The following is a 23,119-nucleotide window of genomic DNA, read 5'->3' on the forward strand; positions in this document are numbered from 1 at the left end:
TTGTCTAATTATCTAAGCCTGTAATGGCTGGAAGCTACCAAATTCAGACTCTGGGAGAGCCATTAGGACCTCTGCTTACTGGAAAAGATATTCTACCAAGAAACTCTGCCATAGGCACTAAAATGTTTACTAGTCTTAAAAATGAGAGTGATACAAAAAAACAGGAATTACCTTCTCAAGGAGCAGAGTTTTAAATGGCTTAATGATGTCTTCCAAATAGCATTACAATGTTCATATCTTTTTCTGAAATCTGATCATCACTAATTTTTGTGATTAATTTTAACAGGGGAAACCTTAACTGAGAGCATTTTGCAGAGCAATATTTTTCTAATTTTTCTTTTGTGCAGCATCTGCTGTTGCTGTGCTGTCATCTTCGTTATGTTTTTCATTGTCTATGTGCCATAATGTAATTAGTTAGTTCAACATCATCTGTGCTATTAGATGAGATGTTTCTATGGTAAGTTAACATAGTTCTGTGTAATTGGTAGATTTCAGCAGTAGGCATGAATGTATCCATCAACTTTAGGTCGATTTGAGTCCACAAGATTTAAATTCACTTGGCATACGTTATCCTAGAAGACTGTTAATTTTGGCTGAATGGATAAAAAACACAATGCAGAAGAAAATCTGGCTGCTTATATTGCGGTACTGTTGGAGTCAGGGAAAGGAAAGCATAAAATTGCTGGCTTAGTAGTTGCAATCTGAATGTCTGGAAAATGTTACAGCCTGAGATCCAAATCATTCTTAAACCTAGATGTGCCCCTAAGATATCAAGTAGTACAGAATTCATCTAGGTTATCTCTCCATTCAGGAAAGGAGTCTTGGTTCTCTCCCTAAATACTGTGTTCCTATGGGACCTCTGGGTTCTCTCCCTGAATAGTGCATACCTAGGGGACTTTCTTTTCCTTTTCTCATTAGAGAGAAATGTTGAGGCTGCTGCTTTGAGATCTTCCATGTGGCACTTTGCTAGTCCTCATGTCTTGCAAGCTACACCTTTTGAACAAACAAACTTCTAAAACAAACCCTCTGACCCCAGTCTCTCCAGAAACAGTGATGAAAAATCAACAGCCCTTCCTTAAAGTAATGCATCCTTTTACTCACATAGGATCTTCTGGTTCAGGCCTCAATCAATTTAAAAATGTGACTGGATTAAGTATTTAAGTTGGATATCCAGTGATATGGTGGAGTCACATCCTGGCAGAAGCTGGGAAGAATCCTGGATGGATTCACTCTTAGCATTCTTTTCTTAGCAGTAGACAGTACTGTTTGCCCAAAAGAGTAAGATAAGTTACATTTAGAAATACGTGTATAGATTTTGACTTGCTTATAAATATATGAGTAACTTTATTTACAGGAACCCAGAACCATGGGAGGTAATTAGTAAGTACAGTTTGCTTAGGTAAGGGCTTGCAAAACCCTTTTATCATCACTGTATCTATAACTTAGGACAGGAGCCAAATAATATAAATGCCAGTAATTACAGATATATATTTATATTAACAATAAAGTCCACTTTTGGAAGAGCTAAGGCTGTATTTTTAATGATGTCATAAGTCTGAAATTATGTTCACCGATTTGTCCTGTGCACATTTCTGTCTGGACAAATTGATACATTGCCACAAGCCATCAGTAGCAGCAAGTCCTGCAAGTGGGTTCTGTGACTACAGGCAAAGATATCAGACTTTGAAATTATATATAATTTTTGTTTAGAATTAAAAATTCTCAAAAGGCCTCTAGACTATGTGTATGTAATAACAAGTTCATTACATTAAAAAAAAAATGGAAATGCTGTGTGAATTTTGGAATAGAGCTTTACATTCCACGATCTATAGGCATTTTTTTAGACATATCAGTTAACATTAATTTACTACTCCTAAACATATACTGACAATTGATTTTTGTGATGGTATATCTGTAGTGATATTTTGTCTCAAATATTAATTTTTTTTATGATTCATATGTGTCCATCTTTAATAAGGAAAATATACTTTGACAAATACCTAATATAAACTCAAAAGAAAGTTTTCTTCACAAATACTTGTATAGAGCTGACGTTAATATGTCACCTCTATTCACTCACCTTAACAAATAGGAGGGAGGGACATCACAATTTGGTGCTGTTTGGAAAGCCCAATTTAGAGATAAAAGTAGCCACTGAGCTACTTTAAATTTACAGTACAAAAAAGATCAATTCCTGGAAAGAAATTGCAAAAATTATAATGTGACTCAATCAGCTGACCAAAATGCACTTACCTAATGCAGAGATACATGTTGATAATACTGTCATTTATGCAATGTGTTGCAATGAAAAATGAAAACTTAACTCTAGCCTGTATTATCTAATTAATTAGCCAAGTAAGTTTAAATATGCAGAAAAAATTAGTATATTATCCCTGAATAAATAAATAACACGTTTAATATTTTTTCATGGTGTTGTCCACACAAAATACCTTTATAATTGCATTGAAATTATTTTCAAAGATGTGTGTCCAGTAGCAAATCCTGTGTAATTAGAATATCTGTCTGAGTGTATCCAGGAAATGAATTATTTACATGTAGCCCATTGGAATGGAGGAGTATGTCTGATATCTTTATGAAGTTCCCATGATCTCTGAACAATGCTGTAGTGTACAGAAAGGTCCATGACCAATGTTTTCTGACTATTTTGCACCTACCCCCAGACAAGTCCTCTGTGGTAGTTGGCTTGGGGCGTAGTGAACCAGTGGAGGAGCATTTGCTCAAGGTGTTTTCTCTGTAGGTCTTCAGGGGACATTCTCAACCTAAGACTTCATAGGGTGTTGTTGTGATACATCACTCATGGGAAGGCACAGTTTTAGCTAATCCATCTGGATGTTTGTGGTGACTGTTTCTGGTCAAAATTTGACACTGGGCGTTGTTTCAAAAAGCTGAGAGAAAGCAAGGTATAGGCTGAGCACTGAAACACACACATCACACAGATCCCCTGTTGAAGTTGTCTTTTTAATTTAAGGGCTACCAGCAATGGCATGAGAAAATGGAGGGTTACAAAAATGAAGAGGAAGAGCAGCCTGGTGACTTGTGTCTGGCAGAAATGCCTCTATCGTATTTGATTTGAAATTTACATAGATGTCAGGAGTTATGACACAACTGTCACTTTAAGTTCACTTAACTGGACATGAAACAATAATGGCAAACAATCAGAATGACAGTTCTTCTACTCTACAGTGAGGTTCTTCGTATCTCATTTCTGCAACATTTCTTCTGTTCACTCCGCCAGACAAATGTGTTTCTGTTATTATGATTTCTCTGTTTGGCTTGGTGCAGCATTGCTGAAAGCAAGAGGGAGAGTTTCTGAGCTTTCTATTTAGTTTTTCAGCCATACCGTTTATCAAAGAAAGAGTTTCTTAGTAACAGGTTTTAACATTAACTCTTTAATAGTTACCTTCCTGATGTGATCCATTATTTAAAAACATTGTATTGCATAAGAATATTACAGTATTTTTCATATAAAAATATAGCTTTCTACTCTTAGGTTGTTTTTCATAACTACAGGGACTACAATACTCCATGACCGTAACTCTTTTTATCATTCTACTATGATTCAGTAGCTTTTGCTGTCTTATAAACAATCTTACAATTAAGAGCTAATGTTAATGGAATAGATTGTTGTCATAGGATAATGGTTTCCTGCTGCTAGATAAATGCTGTGGCAATGCTAGGACATTTATTGAAAGTAATAGTGAAGACAAAGCTAAGAGATTTATTTTTAAAGCAGGTGCCACAGATCCAGTGACACCATTCTGTTAAAATTGTTTTATTTCTATTTCACTAAGAGACTGATGAAGATGGAAGCATTTTGCCTGATGTATGCAAGTGCAGCAAAGTGACAGTGGCTCATTTCACTGTAACTGAATAAGCTGCATTGCACTTGGCTTGGGAAGAGATTTATTGTGTGGCTCATCCAATCAGAAAACAGTTTATCCATTAACTACGGCTTTAAAATATGTTGTGTTTCCGTGAACAAGATGGGGCTTGATGCTTTCTTTCACAGAAACAGTTATACAGGCTTCACAGAAAAGGAGGAAAGTGGGGCCCTTCGGTGCTTGTTCCACCAGTCATTCCAGAAGCTCCCCCCCTTTCCTTCATGTGCAGGGATGGCAGGCTGGGGAGAGTGAACCTGTCTACAGTGTGTTCCCCTCCTCCTGAATCATGGTTTCTTGTCTCCCTTCTGCATTGGAGGTCTCAGTGTTAGCAAAACAGAAATGGCAGCTCTGTTCTTACCAGCACTGCTGCACAGAGCGTGGACAGGAAAGTTTTTGTGTAGTTTGGTGTTTCCTTTGTTTTTGCATTCACAGGATCTCGAAGTTTTGGAAAATATGCCTTTCTTTTCCATGACTTTCAAAATTGCTCACCCCTGAATTCTCCAACAGAGAGCTGTGAAAAGCAGAGATTGTAGAGCTTCATAGCTCTCTATCTGCTCTTGTGGAATTGTAATAAAACACCTTGATTGCCCCAAATATACAGGTCTACAAAACTGGAATCAATTGTCAGGAAGTACATGGGATCCATTCAATTCAATGAGCTTTCTCTGGACAGATATGCCCTAATTGCCTGACTTAGGCTTCAACAAATCCTTTGTCTTTTCTTTTGAACTGTGGAGCAGCTATTCCAAGTGGCAGTGCTGTAGCTATGACAGCTTGAGGATATTCCACAAATAATAAAAAACATGATCCCTTCCTACAAACTCTGATCATTCTGAAGCATCTTTAAAGTTATGTTGTTAAACCGTATAATGACTTTATATAACCATAAAGTCCCTGCTAGGGTTTCCTTAAGAAACAAACTAATTTTATGATTAAGGCCCATGGACCTTGACATCAAACCAGCAATTCACTGCTGCAAGGACTTACTCTGTAGCTGCTCAAAGCACAGTTCTGAATTAACTTCTAAGACCAGAGCTTGAAGGCAGTAAACAACTTTAACCTTTTCTTGGCCGCAGACACATCTCACAAACAGGAGTTCAGTAAATACAAAAATTTTGCTTTAACCCATGCGCAGATATTCTGAGAACTAATTCATTCTTCAGTTTCTGAGTTTTATGAAAATGTTTATACTAACAAGTGGGCAAGTGTTACAGTACTTGTTGCAAAGGGCCATCAGGTAAGGTTGCTCCTCTGCTGAGCCTAGCCCCTTATGAAGGGCGAGAGAACATCATAGAGAAAAACAGAAATAGGAAAGAACTGCAATTGTGACAGAATTAACCCTTGCAGCAGTGAGGTCTGTTGGGTCATCTACAGAGCACACAGTGCAGAGCTCCAGCAAATACATATTCTTCCAAGCACAGCACCTGATCTTCTACTTGTGCCTTCTGGTATCAGTCTCCTGTCTGAAGCTTAGGAGTCATAGGAGTCATCTAGGATATAGAGAATTTCCACATCCTTAAATCATTGGAGTAATTTACCTGACTACCTTTAAGGATGTGACTGTAAGCATTGTAAAGTCTTATGACTTTATTAAAATATTTAGTGTACCTGTTTAAAGTCACAACTCTGGAATCATGATCTAAATATAAATCTGCTTTCAACTTTTTTTGTAGGAGTTTTGAGTCTTCCTTATTAGGCAAAACATTAGTTGTTAAAGAACCACCAGAGACAAATGAAAATAATTTATTCCCATTTAGTATTTTATTTTAAAAGTTAGCCTCCATTTGATCTAGTAAATGTGAGGAGTCATGAATTTTTGGGATTGCCAGTACAGTAATCAAATGTCCTATCACCACCTACTGAATCTGCCCAAGAAATCCTCAGTTCAAGGAATTTCTAAACCTCTTTTGTTGATAGGTTTCTCCACATCACATGGGAGTGAACACAATCAATCAGTATTTCATTTCCATACCCCATACTGCTTCCCCAAGAGAGGCAGAATTCCCCATGTCAGTTATCCCATCATAAGGCAGATCCCCAGCCTCTTGCAGCTCTTTGAACTAAGGCGGCTGTGTATATCCCACCTGGATCTGGCCCAGATGCTTTATTTCTATTGCATGAGATGATTAATTATGTGGTTTCTTTCTGTTTGTCTGATAGAAGCTGAGGTAAGAGAATGATGGTTGCTTAGTGCACTGTTATTAAAAAGCTGCTTTTGATAGCCCTGAACAGGCTTGAGCTGTGTGCTACAACTAATCATAAAGCTGCTTGCTTGGAAATGTAATGCTTGTTAATACTACACTGTACTTTTATAAGTAAACGAAATTTTGATTGGCTAGAGTTTAACTATAATCAGTAATTAAGGGTCAGCCATCCAGTAAACTCATTAGTTTACACCAATTACATTTGGTATAGTAACTAATGATTTCAGGGATCAAGCCATTTATTTCTAGGCTTTCAAAGTATAATTATTGTGTAAATCAGATAGAGTGTAAATCTTTTCCATACGTTTTGGTTGGTAATTGAGAAATAAAATGGTTTCCAAATGTATTCTCTGTCCAGTTTTTGTTCTGCAGTAGATCTCTCTGGGGACTCTTTAAAGTATATGGAAAAGGTGATGTCAACAGAAGTGTACGCTGGGCAAACTGAAACAGGATTAATTAATAGAGATGAAAGAGAAAAGCCAGCCCTTTGCAAATCATGGTCCAGCTCTCAACTTGGACATCACACCTTAAAATGACAGTTTACAATCTTAAGCATGAGTCACACAGATTGACAAGTATTCAAAATAGAAGAGAATTAAAAGTCCTTTATGTTTAATGTATAAAGGCCTTTCCAATATGCAGTCTTTAAGATGGTGTAATCTCTGGAGCATTTTGCTTTGAAGTTTAATATGTAGCTCCTCACATCCACAGAACATTTTCAACACGTTAAACAAATTAGTCTCTGGTTACTGAAGTTTTTAGATATTTACAAGTTGCCGTTTAACTAAATTTAATATGTGCCAGCGAAGTTGCTCATGCACTTGTTCATTTAGAAAAATGCACTTTTGGAATGATTAATAAATAAACCAGCCTTTCCTATGCCTTCAACTTTGGTGTTTATTTGAAAGCAATCTACTTTAAAAAGACATTAATATCCCTAGAATTATTATTAGAATAATTGCTTTTACTCTTCTTGGAACACACATTTTTTCTCATTTCCCTTCAGCTCAGACAGCTTTAGACTCAGATATAAACTTCCTATTATTATTCCCCACTCCCCACCCCAAAAATGAAGAATAGGAATTATACACTTTTCACTAAGGAATAATTAATTTGTCTCAAGTATTAGAACAGAGAATTGTAGAATGACTTTGAATGGTAGTCTCTAAGGAATAGCATTGTTTGTTCTCTTCAGTCTTTAATGAGCTTTAGTAAATGGCCAGGAAAAATTACCTTCTTTCTGTAATATGAGAGAAGCAAAGAATGAAGGAAGCTATAGAATCCCGAGGAGAAAAGGAGCAGCCACACACACACACACACACACACACACACCCTGTACCACATCACTTCAAATGGTTAGTGTGCTTCTTTGGAACTGAGCACTAGAGCTCTAGTTTTCCATTACAGTTAAAACATCTAATATCCCTAATATTTTTGTAGGAGAGAAAATTCCTGGATGTCTCCCACACACTGACAGGATCTGGCTTATGTTGGGGTACAACTGCCTATAGCTGAGATCTGGAAGTCATTCTGGCTTTCTCTGTTTTGGCATTGATTTTGTATTTTAAGACTCTTTAGTCTATTTTTATTGTATTTCCACCTTTAAAAGCAATTTGCCTTGTAGTGCTCCAGCGTGCTGCCCTGTCTTTTAATAGAATTCTTTTCCCTCCACCACATATTTGCTGCCACTCCTGTCCAGAATGGTAACACTGGCAGGTGTTTGTTTCAGCTACAGCTACAAACCTGCCACCATGGATAACAGAGTATGTTCAAGAACACGATTCCCTTCCCTCCCCTCCCGTCTCCACACATGTCCTTACCACCCAGTCCCATGGTGCTGGGGCAGCTCCATGGCTGCTCTGGGGTATGAGAGAGCTGACCCATGGCAACCAAGTGAGATCTGGTTGAGCAGGGTCTTTCTCCAGGTCCTCCTGTTGGAGCTGTTCCAGCTTGTATGGAATAATTAAATGGATTAAGTTGATTGTTCTGTGTGCTTGCTCTCAAAGCACTACTGAAAGCAAGAAACCTGGGCTTTGCTACTGTCTTCCAGGGAATACCTGCATACTTGGTTTCAAGTATTGACTGGGGCAGGTCCTGGTTGCCCCACCCAGGTGAGTGTCTCCACTAAAAGACTGAAAAGTCAAGCTTGAGCTTTCCCACTCAAAGAATGGACTCAGGTCACCCTCCTCACAGAAGAGTTGATAATCTCTTCGGTAGGGTGCAAATTCAGGGGGCAAGAGATTCAAGTTCAAATTGCCTCAGGCAGAGCCTAAATATAAGTCTCCCATATCCTGACTAAACTGCACCAGCCAGGAGACTGAACCACAAAGCTCAGGAGAGGAAGATGGGCACAGGAGCAAGGAGGAGAGACGTGCAAAAGGCGACAGTGCTGTCATTATTATTCTGTGAGAAAAACCTGGCACAGGTGTGCAGTTCCTAGAAAGCAGCAGAGCAAGCGTGGTAAGTCAGTAAAGCAGCACACGGTGTTACAACACCTTGGTCTGATTGTGGCTTTGGATCATGGGAGGTGCTCTCATGGCAGACATCAGATTGCTGACTAGAGCTCAGGGTCACGAGGGATGTGAACAGAGATGATGAAAGTGGGGAGAGCTGCCTGGACCCATCCCAGACATTCAGGGAAGAGATAAAAGTGAAAAGCTGCTGCCAAAGTAAAAATAATTTCTATCATGGGCTCTCTTCAGTGCAATTGTTGGAGAAGAATAAATGGAGAAAGACGGTTGAAAGATAGATAGGAGACAGTGAGAACAGGACCAGTAAGTGAGGCAGAAATGTTGGAAAGAAGACAAAGAGGAAGAAACATCAGAGAGCAACAGGAGGATTGGAGAGAGAAAGTGGAAAAAAACATTACTTACCAAGACACTTCACCTCTCATTGCCTCTATCTTCTGGCAATAAAATAATAACAGTAAGAGAATCACAGAGCATTTCAGTGACTTTGAAGTCCATAAATATTTAGGAGATGTTTAAGTGTCCTGTTGATTGGGATTATGTTAAAAAGAGAACAGGAAAATTTAAGAGAATGTTTTGACAAGTCTAAATCAGGGATATCAGGAAGAAATAAAGGAACAGGACTTACATGCTTAATTTTGTATGTGTAACTGAGTATTAAAATCTACACCCAAGAACACTTATGCTTCTTAATAGTAGAAAAATTGGGCCTTTTTCAGACCAGAAAGAACACATGGTTTAAGGCAAGCAGCCACTCTTTCTTCAGTAACAACCCACTGTAACTCCTATAATTTATTTCTCCCAAGATTCATTTGAACATCTGCAGTATCATTATTTGAGTTTGTTATACTATTAGCTTTAAAATTTTATAAGCCATACAGTAGGATAGGTGACAAGTTGAAAAGTTAAGGAGGGTTAATTTAAAAGTTTTAAAGCAAAGCTATTTTTGACTTATATAAGTAAAAAAAAGCATCTGAATCCAAACCTCCATGGTTACATATAAGTAACTCAAACTGCTGAAAGGATTTTCTTCGAACTTCACTCAAGACAAATCCCTCTGGGCTAAGACCAAGCATGAGAATTTAACTCAAAAGGTGATTGTTGTCTGAAGGGAGTTTTCTTTTTCCTTTTTTTTTTTCCCTCCTCTCTTTTTGCTTGTTTTGTTTTCAGTGTACTTAAAAAAATAAACAGCACTAAAGAAAAGTAAGGGTCTGGAGTGTAACTGTTTCATATCCATTTTATCATTATAAAAATGCTGTGTGTAAAGCACCTTTTCATTAAAAGCAGACCTCCTGCTTTGCCTTCAGCTATTGTAGCAGTCTGGGTACCCACCTCTGGTGAGCATCTGATAATGCTGTAACTGGTGGCTGAACAGAGAAGTATCAAGCTGTACTCAGCCCCATCTGCAGCTCTGCATGCCTCAGCAGCTCTGAGCAGCTCTAATACTGCTCTAAATGGACAACTGAGGATTGTCCCTAACAGGAAGCCTTCAGAGAGCAGACAAGCAGCAGCTCTGCAGCACTCTTCCCTTCACTTCCCCATCCCCAGTTCATGGGAGGTGAAGCACACTGACCAAACCATGTCTTGATTTCTCGCTGGTCTGAGATTTGCAAGGCGGGAAAGGCAGCTGGCAGTCGGGCTTTTCTCATTCACTGTTAACTTGGGGCATCTGGCACTGTCATTCAGTCTTCCCCTTTACAGTTGCAACCAAGGCACTCACCTCCTAGTTGTGTGGCTAAAGGAACCTCTTAGCCACAGAATTGGAAATTTTTATTTTCTTTCTCAAAGGTCTTGAAGTCAGTCGTCTTTCATAGCAGCATCATGGGTCCTGGTAACCTGATTATCTGGATTAAAAAAAAAAAAAAAAAAAAAAAGGCAGTGGAATTTTTTTTTCTCCTGTTTGTTTCAACTCTCTCCCACATTTGGTTTCTACAAATTGTCCCAGGGCAGACAAGAGCCTTTCCCTCCCCCTTCTACCAGACTTGTTTCTGATTCTCTGGCAGCACATCCCAGTTACTCACTCATTTGTTTGTTTGTTTTTCCACTTGCAACTTTTGCCCCCTCCAAAGAGCTGGCTTGCCCAGGGAAATTACAGTAACTTATTTAATTTCAAATGCACTCAGAAAGGCATTTTAATGGTTTCTTTTAATTTAGAGCAGCATCCACATTTGGAATTTGTGAAAAAACTGAAAGGCAAGGTTTAAAATGTATTTGCTACAACAATTCACCACATTTAACCCAGGCAACTCAGATATATGCAGAATCAGCTTCCCTTACCTATCTTCCATACACATGACCTGGATTCAAAGCTGCTTTGGGCAAGGGCTAACTTGTTGTTTGTGGCCCTAACACAATGTGGCAATACTGTAACACCTATTCGGGATTTATTTCAGGAGATCCTAATTTTGGAACCAAAATACATGTTTCCTGATGACTGCTAACACTGAACAGTGGGAAATACAGCTGAAATGGGCACACAGGGGTGTATCAGGAATCCATAGTCTTAGATTCAGTTCTTTGTTTTAATTTTGGAGAAGTCTACTGTGACAAAACAGAGAGGCCTCTGTGGATATCAGGATATGGTAGCCTGCAGAGGGATAAGCAGCTCCTGGAAGTTTGCAGCTGTACAACCCTACAGGCACAGGCAAGTTTTGGCAAATATTGGAAAAACAGAGAAACTTAAAAAAAACAAAAAAACAAAACAAAACAAAAAAAAAAACAAAAAAAAAAACAAAAAAAACAAAAAAAAAACAAAAAAATCAACCAACAACAACAAAAAAACCCCCAAGAACAAACAAACAATATTTAAGCAATCAGAAAGCTTTTCCATTCATAAATGTCCCATTTACTCTCCACCACCAAATTCTGGGTATCATTTTTCAGTCAGCAATTGGCATTCAGCACTTTTAGCTGTCTGCTGCTATCTCATTCATACAGCTTTTTCATTGCAGGTCAATATTATCTGACTAGGTTCAGATTAAATCTTAATACACCGTTCATCTGAAAAACACCAACTCCAAGCACATTGAAAAATTGCAAACATAAACAGTATAGTTTCCATGGATGAGGATGTATTAAAATGTATTCCAAAGGGAAGAGTAGCAGGAAAAAGAGGAATGTGAAGCTATGATCACAGAAGAGAATGCCCTCTTTCAGCTGGGATTTTATGTAAGAGCAAGAACGAATGTGGCAATGAGAAGAACGGTCTGTCTCCTCACTGCTGCTTCTCTAGCAAAGATGATTTTCACATCAGCCATGGTAAAATTAGACAGAGGAATAGCAGATCTGAATATTGTATGGGAAGATGTGAAATGAGGAAGAGTTCAGTGCAGTTCAAGGATGGCAAAGTATAATGAAAGCAAATGGAAAGTAAGAGCTGAAACTGGAAGAGATGAACTGAAGGAGCCTAATATGAAGACCCAAGTTTAATTAATAAAGACAGGCAGAGCAAGCTGAACAGAGAAGACTCATTTAAAATGTCAAAATATATCTTTAGGTCTGGCAGCTAAAGTAAAAATAAAGGCAACATACATAGAAAAAACATGGAAGTTGAGGGGTGCAAGACTGGGTTCAAGGATGGGAGTGCTGTGAAAACCTGAGACTACAGGGAAGCTCGTCTGGGACAGGGCAGTGCTGTTTCTAGAGCTTATTGCTGTCTTCCAAGGACCCAACACACTGCTCCATTAGCAAGAGGGATCACAAATCACCTAATCTGTTTAAGTTAAGGCAGCAGAGTCATTCACCTGGTGATGAACATGGATATGAGCTAACCAGGCTGGCTTTACTTGTTGTGCATTAGGGAATGCTTGCTTGGCCTCTTCTGATGGCAGAGATATAGGGAGGGACCGGGGCAAGCAGCAAAATGTGGTGTGGTTTTCAGCTAGTAAAGGGTGTCTGAAGGCACTGGTGAAAATATTTGTTTGGTCTAGGTCAACACATGAACATGAAGGCTGGAATCAATACAATCTTAAGGTTGAATAAAAACTCAAGGAAAGAGTTATCATCAGCAGTAGAGAGAGCAAGAAAATGTCATCTTTCTACATCTCACTGATATGAGTAAGGAACACTAAGAAACACTTGCATCAAATGAATTGGTAGAGTTAGGAAGCACACCAAAAACTGAGCTTCCATACCAATAATTTACTTCTATTATCCAGAGTGGTTCTGTTCTCCGGGGTAGGTAGATCATGGGAAGTTTGTTTCACTTCAGCTATCGCTACAAGAATTCAAAGAGAGAGCAAACAAGAATTTTGGTTCTAAAAGTGGGAGATTTTAGAAACATTAAAATAACATACTAAACTGAAACATGGAAATATTCTCAGTAGTCAGCCTTGTGTTGCTCCCTATAATAATAGGTGAGAATCACAAATACATGTTCTGTTGAGAGGCCACCTCTTCTGTATTTTCAGGGGTCTGAACCTCTAAAACCTTTGCCATTAACTTTATATCTATCTTCTATGTTACCATTTATATTGAGGCCCTTAGTATCTGACTCAGTAGGCCTTATGTTGTTTAGTTTTCCACCATTTATCTCCTTATTTTGGCTGCCTGTCATTCATATTTCTTTAAAGTTCAGCTGAAACCAGTAGTTCATGTTAGTGGTACTTTGCATTGCAAAAATTAAGCAGTAGAATTTGCAATCCAAGTAGTTCACGAACATTCTTATACAGCACATAATTTGCCAACAGCTAAATTAATCTTGTTTCACAATGTGAGGCTGTGTACATGTGGTTTCTGATACAAAAGGCTCCAGTGAAATCAACAGTATAGGCATCATATTAACTCAGAACCAGCTTCTTCAGGTCCATGAAGCTTAGTTATGTGCCTGCTAATTTAGAACTCAAAGGTAAGCAAGAATCTCAGCTCTCCTTTTTAAACAGTGTGAAGTTTCAATCCAATTTACAGTGTGTAGATGAAAACATAAATCAGTAGCTGGTCTCCCCTGCACATACTAATTTAATGAGCTGGGGCTTTGACCACATGTGTATACACACTCTGGGAACCTGAAGGCCTTTCCCTCTACACTGCATTAGGTTTGGATGCATGCCAAATAAATATCTATAAGCTGAAGGGAATGGGGAAAGGCAGTCTGTCCCACCAGTCAGCACCAGGGTCTAAAACAAGGCTACAAGAGACAAGTCAGGGTTCAAGCACCATCCATAACCTCCAACTGATGATCAGCTGAAGATATTCAAGAGCTGCTGCAAGTATCATCAGAGCCCAGACAGCAGCCCCAAAACATATCCCAGGATAATGTCTAGGGTCACCACAGCTCACCTGGAAAGGGCTGGATCCAGTACAACAACGAAGATCTGGAAGAAAGTTCCAAGAAGAGGGTGACACAAAGGTTTCCTCAGACCTACATTTTGGCTCGTTGCCTAGGATACTACAAAACAAAGCACATTTGGGTTTTTTTCCTAGTAGGTCTTAAAAAAAGGTGTGTAGTGACATTTCTGTCAGAATGCAAAATAAAGTTTATAATAAAAAAATAGAGGATAAATATTTATGCACAGCCACCAAGTCTGCCTTGGCACTATTCACATAGTGTGACTTTTGTTGACCTGACAAGACTGTGACCTGAAACACAGACTCCCAGACAGCAGTGTTTCCCCAATTCCTGTCTCCTCTCTGTCTTGTCCCAAAGACCATTGACCCAGAGGAATGAAGCCTTGGGTTTATCATTCTCAGACCTCCATGCATCTGAGTCCATTCACAAACAGCTCCCTTCTGCACTACTAGTCTAAACCAATTCTCTTTACACATTTGTCCAGGCAACAACTCATCCAGTCCCAAGCTGTTGTTTCAGACATGCAAAAGAGTGAAAATAGATTTCTCTGAGGAGATGTTCCTGAGCAGATAATCTTAAAAACATGACTTCCAATGTCAGGTGTCTTTGGCTTCACAGAGAAAGTCAAGGTAAAGCCAGGAAAAAGCAGAATAAAGGCAATGGATATGGGTACAGAACAGAAAATCAAAATGCTGCTGGAACAATCAATATTCATCATACAAAAGCAGAGATTGCAAGGCACATTCAGATAGGGCTACAGTACTGGTCACCTCTGGTAGTGGTTCTATTCCTCTCTATCACAAGAAGAATGAAATCTATATCAGATTTTTGTTTAGCTGTCAAAGGAAAAACAAAATTGTATTAACCATCTCTGAGAATCTGAACAACAGAATTAGTAATTACGCCTGAAATTAATTTAAAAGCATGTTTATCTTAGCTTATCAAATCACACTTATTAAAAAGAAAAAATCAGAAGTTCTGTGACATGAGAACAAACTACACTGGGAATGTCAGGACATCCCCAGCCTGTGGGATGGGATGGGATGGGATGGGATGGGATGGGATGGGATGGGATGGGATGGGATGGGATGGGATGGGATGGGATGGGATGGGATGGGATGGGATGGGATGGGATGGGATGGGATGGGATGGCCATCTGCTATCACCATCTAGAAAACCTTTTGGTGGAAGGTTTCCTTGCAGCCTCTCTTTGTTAGAGCAACTGAGTTTGGCTCTTACTGCTCAGGTTCTACCCATAACTTTGGTTCAGAGTGCCTCAAATCTAGGCCTTGCTGAGGACCCAAGCTCACTGCCCTCTAAAGGGGGTAGTCCTCTTCACTGGGGTCTCTTGGTAGAGTCATGCTGAAATCAAAATAACTTTGCACAGGCACAAGATCCCTCCTGCCAGGTCCCAGATCATAGTACACTTGTCTAGAAAACACACACACACAGGTTTTCTGCCTTGAAGAAAAGCCAGCAGAAACAATTTGATTATATTCCTCTCTTAGCTACATGAGAGTGTAATTTATTTTTGCATATTTTCATATGCAAAGTCATACTGGACCCAACAGTGCAAGTATCCCCTTCATTCTGTTGGTGTTTGGTTTCTTATTAGAAATGTTATCAGAAGGTAAACACAATGCACAGAAAGCTTTGCTGCCAAGTAATGAGCTTTCAATATCATACCACTTCATGCCAACAACACAGAAATATTTTAACAGGTTAAAATATTTTTGGTAATTATAAAGAAACAGAAAGAAAAAGCATTCCCCTTAAGCTGACAACATACATTTTATACAGAAAGAGACAAGATATGAGACCATGAAAATTGTACAGACACAAATATTTGAGATGTAACTGAGAGGCAGAAAAATATATTAAAATGATCGTTGATTGAGCAACATGGAAAAAATTCTCTCAACAGGAAAAACCAGATTTTTACAGGTCTCTGAGAAAGCAGAACAGACACTGTGACCATACATAACATTTTCACTTGAAATTTTACAGCCACTTCTAGATATTGATGACTGTCTCTTTTGATACAGCTATTATTGCTTTTTTTTTTTTTTTTTTTTTTTTTTTTTTTTTTTTTTTTTTTACAGATAGAGAAATCAGGTTTCCAGAATGACTAAGAGACTTTACTAAGGTCAAACAGTAAGTCAGGGACAAAGACAGAAACAGACTAGTTCTTCCCAATCGTATTCTCAATCTACCCCATTAACAGATTGTACAACCATGAAAAACGATCTCTTCCCTGTGAAAAGGTAGGTTTTGCAAGGAAGATAACAAGTGCCACCCGTCTCTCCAGCTGATACTAGCAATAGTGAAAATTTCATTCTGCAGAAAAACTGCCGATGCAGCACTTGTAAAAAACCTCCAAATTCATGTGCAGATCAGAAACTGCCGGAGCGCTTTCAACAGCTGCAGCTACCACACACTTGCAGAGAGTCATTTGAACTCATCAGATCTGACTCTGGGACAGACAGCAAAGCCCAGATGGCTGGGCTGTACACAAAGCCTGCAGCCTCACGTGGGATGGGGCACGGCGGGGTTGGGGCCCCGCAGATTTCTGGGCGCCAGGTTGGGATGGAGAGCCCAGCGCAGCCCCAGCGCAGCCCCAGTGCCGCTAAACGGGGGCCGCCGACAGGACACACACACGTGCAAGCGTTTAAATACTTGTTACTGGGGACTACACCAAAGCCTACAATAGACATTTTGCCTTGGGATGTTTTTACTCTTCTGTTGCAAAAAAAGCAATAAAAATACGTGCTAGTCTAAGGGCTCTTTTTCTGCTTAACCAGCCCCTTTATTACTGCCGAGCTTCTCTCAGTACATACCCCTTCTCCTGACAAGCCCGCACTGCTCCAAAGGGCAAAGCTTGTATCTCAGGCAAGGGTTTCGACACACACTTTTCCACATGCCTGGCTTCACCACGGGTCACTCTGGGATGGATTTGAGGCTGTCCACAGGCCTGTACAAAGCTGGCCCAGGTAACAGACCTCAAGGCCAGCCTGGCCGCATAGAGTGAGTGAGAGCTGTGCCAGTCCTGCACAGGATGAGTGAGAGCTGTGCCAGCCCCGCATCCAGCCCCGCATCCAGCCCTGCATCCAGCCCTGCATCCAGCCCCGCATCCAGCCCCGCATCCAGCCCTGCATCCAGCCCCGCATCCAGCCCTGCATCCAGCCCTGCATCCAGCCCCGCATCCAGCCCCGCATCCAGCCCCGCATCCAGCCCTGCATCCAGCCCTGCATCCAGCCCCGCATCCAGCCCTGCACAGGGTGAGTGAGATCTGTGCCAGCCCTGCATCCAGCCCCGCATCCAGCCCTGCATCCAGCCCTGCACAGGGTGAGTGAGATCTGTGCCAGCCCTGCATCCAGCCCCGCATCCAGCCCCGCATCCAGCCCTGCATCCAGCCCTGCATCCAGCCCTGCACGGGGTGAGAGCTGTGCCAGCCCTGCATCCAGCCCTGCATCCAGCCCCGCATCCAGCCCTGCACAGGGTGAGTGAGAGCTGTGCCAGCCCTGCATCCAGCCCTGCACAGGGTGAGTGAGAGCTGTGCCAGCCCTGCATCCAGCCCTGCATCCAGCCCTGCACAGGGTGAGTGAGAGCTGTGCCAGCCCTGCATCCAGCCCTGCATCCAGCCCTGCATCCAGCCCCGCATCCAGCCCCGCCCGTGGCGCTGGGAGCACCCAAAGCAGAAGGGTTTTCAGCAGCGCCGGCCGTCCACATCCCCGGCAGAAACCAGCTGGAGGAAGCTTGGAAAGCCCGGCCTTTTTATTCTCCAGAATTAAGACTTTGATTAGCTGCTGGCACGAGACCAAAACTCCATCTGAAATGCTTTAGACAACCCATCTGCACTGGGTTTGGGAGTCTGAGGAGCGCATGCTGTGGCCCGCTCCTCACCCGTGCCAGGCGAAAACAAGGGGGGAAGCAGGGGACGAGGAGCTGGCTGGGAGGAGCGCCCAGGGCAGCGGGCGGCCCTTAGGCCGCAGCCGGCCGCGTACACCCGCCCCAGGACCGCACATCCGCCCCAGGACCCGCACACCCACCCCAGGACCCGCACAGCAGTCCCAGGCCGCCCCTCCTGCTCCCCCACAGCGGGGCCTGGCCGGGGCTCCCCGGCCACCCTGAGGGCCGCAGCCCCTGTGCTTGGGGGAGCCTGGGCTCCGCTCCTCCTGCGCCCCACCTTGGCTGGGGGTCCCTCCCTCCCCTTGCCTTCCCACGCCCCTCTGGTCCTTCATGATAAATTCCACAATTATTCAGCTCTTACTACCAACACCAAAATACATCGCTCACAGTAAGTTAGCCGAGATTCATTCGAATAAGACATCTAGTAGGCACATGTACTTTATTAGCCTCTTACACCAATAGTTTTAATTAGCTACATATTTCACAGCTCTGAAGCTGCTCGAGTGAAGGGCTCCTTTTATCTCTTTTATTTACAGTAACAAGCTATCAAACAAATACCACCATAATTAAACTCAGATGAAAAATAAAATATTAAATTTTCACTAATGGTGACCTACTCAAGCCTTAGGTTTGGTAAACTTTGGGTTTTCAATTGATGAAGGAAACGCCGTGCAGCTGGACAGGGCGCTGGGGCGGGTGCCCTTGGCTCCAGCCCGGCCTCCATGTCACCTTCAGGTGGGGAGGAGAGCGCTGCCGCGGAGAGAGGCCGCGGGGATGAGAAAAGTGATTAAAATCCAGAACGTTGCTAAATTATTAATGAGGAATTTAAATGATGGTATAAAAGAGGGAAATACGGGCGAAAATGTTACACATTCATGGAATTTTTACTCATGCATAATAATAAGTTGAAAACACTTTAGTTATAACGCTTCCGAAATCGCAGGGCGGGCAGGGGGGTGGGCGCCGTGCGTTTGTCGGGCCCGCCCGCCCTCACACCACTCAGCGAACAAGGGCGCCACCTGGCGGACGCTGCGGCGAACGGCGCTGGCGGTGGCGGGGCCCGGGCGGTGGCGGGGCCCGGGCGGTGGCGGGGCCCGGGCGGTGGCGGGGCCCGGGCGGTGGCCGCGATGGGCTCTGGCCCGGCCCCGGGGCCTCGGGCAGCCGTCGCGGGGTGCAGCGGACGTGGCTGCGGCAGTCCCGCTGCGGCACCCGGCGTTATTTGCTTTCTCACCTGCGGCGCAGACAGGTCTTCACTTCACAGGTGTTGGCAGAGCCCGCCTGCTTGGGGAGAGAGGCTTGTCTGCCTACATTCAACCGCCCTGTCAGCCTCTGGGGCTAATGCTGCCTGTGCTGTAAATAAATAAATAAACACAATATTGCAGGGAATAGGCATGTGAGAGGACCTCCGTCCTGCCCCCTGCATACCCGGAGCCCACCAGGGACATTGGACACCTATCCCAAACCCCAACCAGCCATCTCCTTGGGAGCAACAGCAGCAGCTGGACTTGGACAACAAAAGGTTTCCCTACAGCAAAGCTGCCAGTGGCATGTACCCCACAGAGCTGTGTTTTTGTCAAATGTCTATACGGGCTTTTCCGTAAGGACCACACTGTCTCTCGAGACTCCCTATCCCGAAGTGCAGTTCGTCTCACCTAAAGAGACACATGGCACTTGAAGGCCTCACCTTTAAATACCTATTTAAGGTTTTACACAATAAGGCAGGCATTTGTATCATCTACCACAAGTCCCAGTTATCATCTTCCTCTTCCATGGCAGTGGAAAAAAACTGCAAGCTCACAAAACTGGTACACAACCTTAGCCAAAAAAGGACCTGCATGTCCCTCTGGATGAATTCCTTGGAGACATCCTGTACTTCTAGGTGCCTTTCAGTCTGATCAAGCTGGTTTTGGTAGCTCTGCAGAGAGCCACCAGCTGATTATAGTGGAAGCAAATAAGGCAAGAACAATCCCAGGCCATTCTGGGCTGTAAGGTCTATACAAATGCTGGAAGTCCTGCTGAATTCTAACTGGCAGCAAGCACCAATTACTGAGTAATGGGCTCTCCACATGCCCCTTTACTTAATAAGTAGACACAGTCTGCACTCACTTTTGGAGCTCAGTTGTCTCTGGTTGTAACACCAAGTGAATGCTTTGCAGAGGGCCAGTCTCACAGTGACTAAAGCTCAGATCGTTATAGCAAAGTTTCAACCAAAAGAAACTGCCATGCTCTTCCCAATTGGAGCAGATGAAATAAAGGCTCTTGGACACAGCTCCTAAGTAGGAGCCTGCCAGAGCCTAAAACTTGCAACATGCTGTGACTCTGAAACAAATGTCTCATGGAGAGATACTCAGGCTAATTCTGAGGGAGTTCAATTTGCCTGGACAAAACTCTTCATTAGCACAGTGTTATTTCTACCCGTGCTCCAGCCACTTGTGGTCCCTTAGCCTGTGTCACTGCACAGAGCACATTCGCTATTGTGAGCCGTGGATGGCAGCCGGGGTCCCTCCGGGCAAAGCAATGACACTCAGACCTGGAAAAAAACGGTGCTTTCTTTCCTCCTTTGCTTCCTATGAAATCTCAATTGTCTATATTCTCATAATTCCTTTGTCTGGACAACACTATGTAAAATTTTTGCTGAATTTTGGTCCCTTCACATTCTCTGTCACAGGACAGCCCTGACTTTAGCTAGATGGAGATGCAAACCATCAGGTTTCACTGAATGCTCAAGCACCACATTTTCTACCTAGATCTTCAAAGGAATATGCTGAAGAGAAGATAACAGAGAAGATCTCTGTGAAATAATGGTGCAAAAAGAAGTTACTGCGAAATAATCCCAAAGCATCTGAGATGCTTTCCACAAAGAAAGCAGCAGGGACTCCTAAAACACAGTTTGCATACATCCTTATTAGGAATGTGACACCATTACTATCACAGCTAACACTATGAAAGGCTGCTGAAATGTTCAAAGGAACTTTGGTAGGTTTATTTTTCTCTTTGGGAAACAAAAGTTATCACTAAAGGCCTTTTAAAAGGTAAGAAACTTTGACAGCCTTGAGTCTCTGCAGGCAGCAATTACATGCAAAAGGTTGCCCCCAGTTTATATCCCTTAGCTATTTTACAGTTTTGACACTGAAAGGAGGGTGTTTGTAGTCAAGTAGTTAGCATCATGTTATTGTTTACTGAAACCATCTGCAGAAGTGTAATGCCAGGGCTGAGACTTTTTTACATGTAAGCAAGTCAGTGAATTCAGAACCATGGTTTTGCAGCAGCCATGATTTTCACCCCATGCATTGTGGACTATCTGACAGTATTATAGACAAGGAACCATCTCTCTGTGTGCCAGAAATGAGAAACCAGCCACTGCACTGAAGCCCAGCTGAAGTATTAGGTGTCCCAATTAGGTGGCCATTTTTATCTGAAATTAGTTTAGTCCTAATTTTGTATATAATGTGCAACACAGTGAGGTAATGATGACTGTCCCATACACTTATTTTAGTTCTATGCTATGATGTCCTGCTAAATGCAGTTACCAGGATGGACTTTTCTTTGGTCTTAACTGCGAAGCGCGTACATGAGGTGGAAATACAACCCCCTGACTGCACTAGTTCTTGTGTGAACCAGGCAGCCAATACAGATGGGGAGCTCCATATTCATGCCTCAGCATGGGTATCTCTTCAGTATCACACCTGCAGGTATTTATATGATCACACACTGAAATAGATGCAGTATGTGTGGGTGTGTAGAGCTGCACCTGTACATATAATGAGGCATTCAAAGAAATACACAAAGTTTTGTTGCAATCCTACGTGACAACATTCTTGTCCATTTTGTCCTGCATGTTCTGTGTTCTGTAGCCTTATCACTGCTGCTGCTGGATCCTTTTCTGGTCTGGGCAGGACTGTCCCATGTACCCACCTGCCTCTCCCATCCCAGGGGAAAAAACCTCTTACTTTGTCACTTCCTCACTGCTTTCTAAAGATTAAGTTTCGTGAACCATCTGCCTGTCCAATTTCTGCTGAGCTTGAAGTAGCTGGAAATGAAACTGGGCACAGAAGGCAATTTCCACACCCTTTGGGTCAGCTTATTTGCCTGTTTCATAAAGATCATGTGGGTTTTTCCTATAGGGCAGCTACTGACTGGCCAGTCCTGCTCTGGCACAGAAATATTACACATCCTGGGACTGGTTTTGAGAGCCTTTTTTCAGACAGTGAAAGGACACCAACCTAAAACCTCATGGGGTTTGTGCAGTATAGAGCCTAGTATTTAGTATAGTAAAAATATTATTACATCAAAGAGCATAAGGAACACTTAACATTGTTCTCCCATTTGTCAGAGGAGGAAACTAAGCCAAGGTATCCAAATAAACTGCCCAAGAAAGCATCAATTAGGCTAAATGTTGGAACATCCCTTCTTACATGGAATTTCAAGCTGTGAAGTAATTTAAAGCTCCTTAAGACTGAATATGTGCCTGCCAGAAAGGTTAGACATCACATCATTGGTGGTAACTTAGACTACAAGAGAAAACATGAAGAAAATGAAACCATTATTGCTATGCAAAAGTTCTGAAGCCACTGGATTGTGACTTGGAAATATTTGGATGTTCTATTGTAGTTCCACTGCACCATAAAGACTTGAAGTTTGTGTATCTGTATATATTTTAAGGAAACATGAATATCAAGAAATATAAGTTGCTCATTAATACTTCACAGGCAGACTCGGCATTTCCTAATGGCAAGTGTAGGAGAAAGTGCTACTTAGTCTTTAGGCCAAGGGACTGTGTGTAGAGGAACAAATTCCCCTCTGACTTTTTTTTTGCCTCATAACTAGCTAAATCAATCAATCAATCAATCAATCAATCAATCAATCAATCATTCCATGCCTTAGTTAACACATCTATATCACAGATAACCTCTCAAAGTATTCCTTTTTCCAAAAGGGAGGGCCCCTCTTAGCCCAGTCACAGATTCTGTTTTCCCTTCCGTTCTGACAGATGCTTTGGTGAAAGAGAGATTTGTTTTATGACATTTACTGCGTTTGTTGTGCTGACATCACAGAGTCAACAAGAACAAGTATTTATACTTCTATTATGCCTTCATTGAACTGAACAAGGTGTTCAACAGGACATTTTAATTATAATCCCACTTCTAACAGCATGAGTAAAGGTGTTTAAAAAACACAATCAAGCATGAAATAGAACAGTAAACATGCCATTTCAATTACAAAATTATGTATAAGCACATCCTTGCACAGCATAACATTTGAAGACTGCAAGAGATGCTAAAAACCTCACTGAAACCCTGGGAGGTTTTGTACACAGGATTGAAGGAGCCAAAATACTCTTTCCTCGCT

At 41.9% G+C, this 23,119-nt stretch overlaps 1 long non-coding RNA gene across 9 annotated transcripts in view; it reads right to left on the reverse strand.

The window, feature by feature from the left end:
• Positions 1–1,075: 1,075 nt before the first annotated feature.
• The window catches only part of LOC130256209 (uncharacterized), a 53,559-nt gene continuing 31,515 nt past the window's right edge, over positions 1,076–23,119 (reverse strand). For 2 of the 9 annotated variants that reach the window (XR_008841076.1, XR_008841073.1), the window contains 6 exons: positions 13,852–13,960; positions 10,295–10,418; positions 8,980–9,098; positions 2,676–3,308; positions 2,081–2,194; positions 1,076–1,262 (listed from right to left, as the gene is read on the reverse strand). This is a non-coding gene — a long non-coding RNA (uncharacterized LOC130256209). Of the gene's footprint in view, positions 1,263–2,080; positions 2,195–2,675; positions 3,309–8,979; positions 9,099–10,294; positions 10,419–13,851; positions 13,961–18,387; positions 18,667–23,119 lie in introns of those variants that run through there. The other 7 variants (XR_008841077.1, XR_008841072.1, XR_008841078.1 and 4 more) reach the window with 7 other exon arrangements.

The sequence above is a fragment of the Oenanthe melanoleuca genome, chromosome 8 (assembly GCF_029582105.1).
Source record: "Oenanthe melanoleuca isolate GR-GAL-2019-014 chromosome 8, OMel1.0, whole genome shotgun sequence".
Taxonomy (NCBI): Eukaryota; Metazoa; Chordata; class Aves; order Passeriformes; family Muscicapidae; genus Oenanthe; species Oenanthe melanoleuca.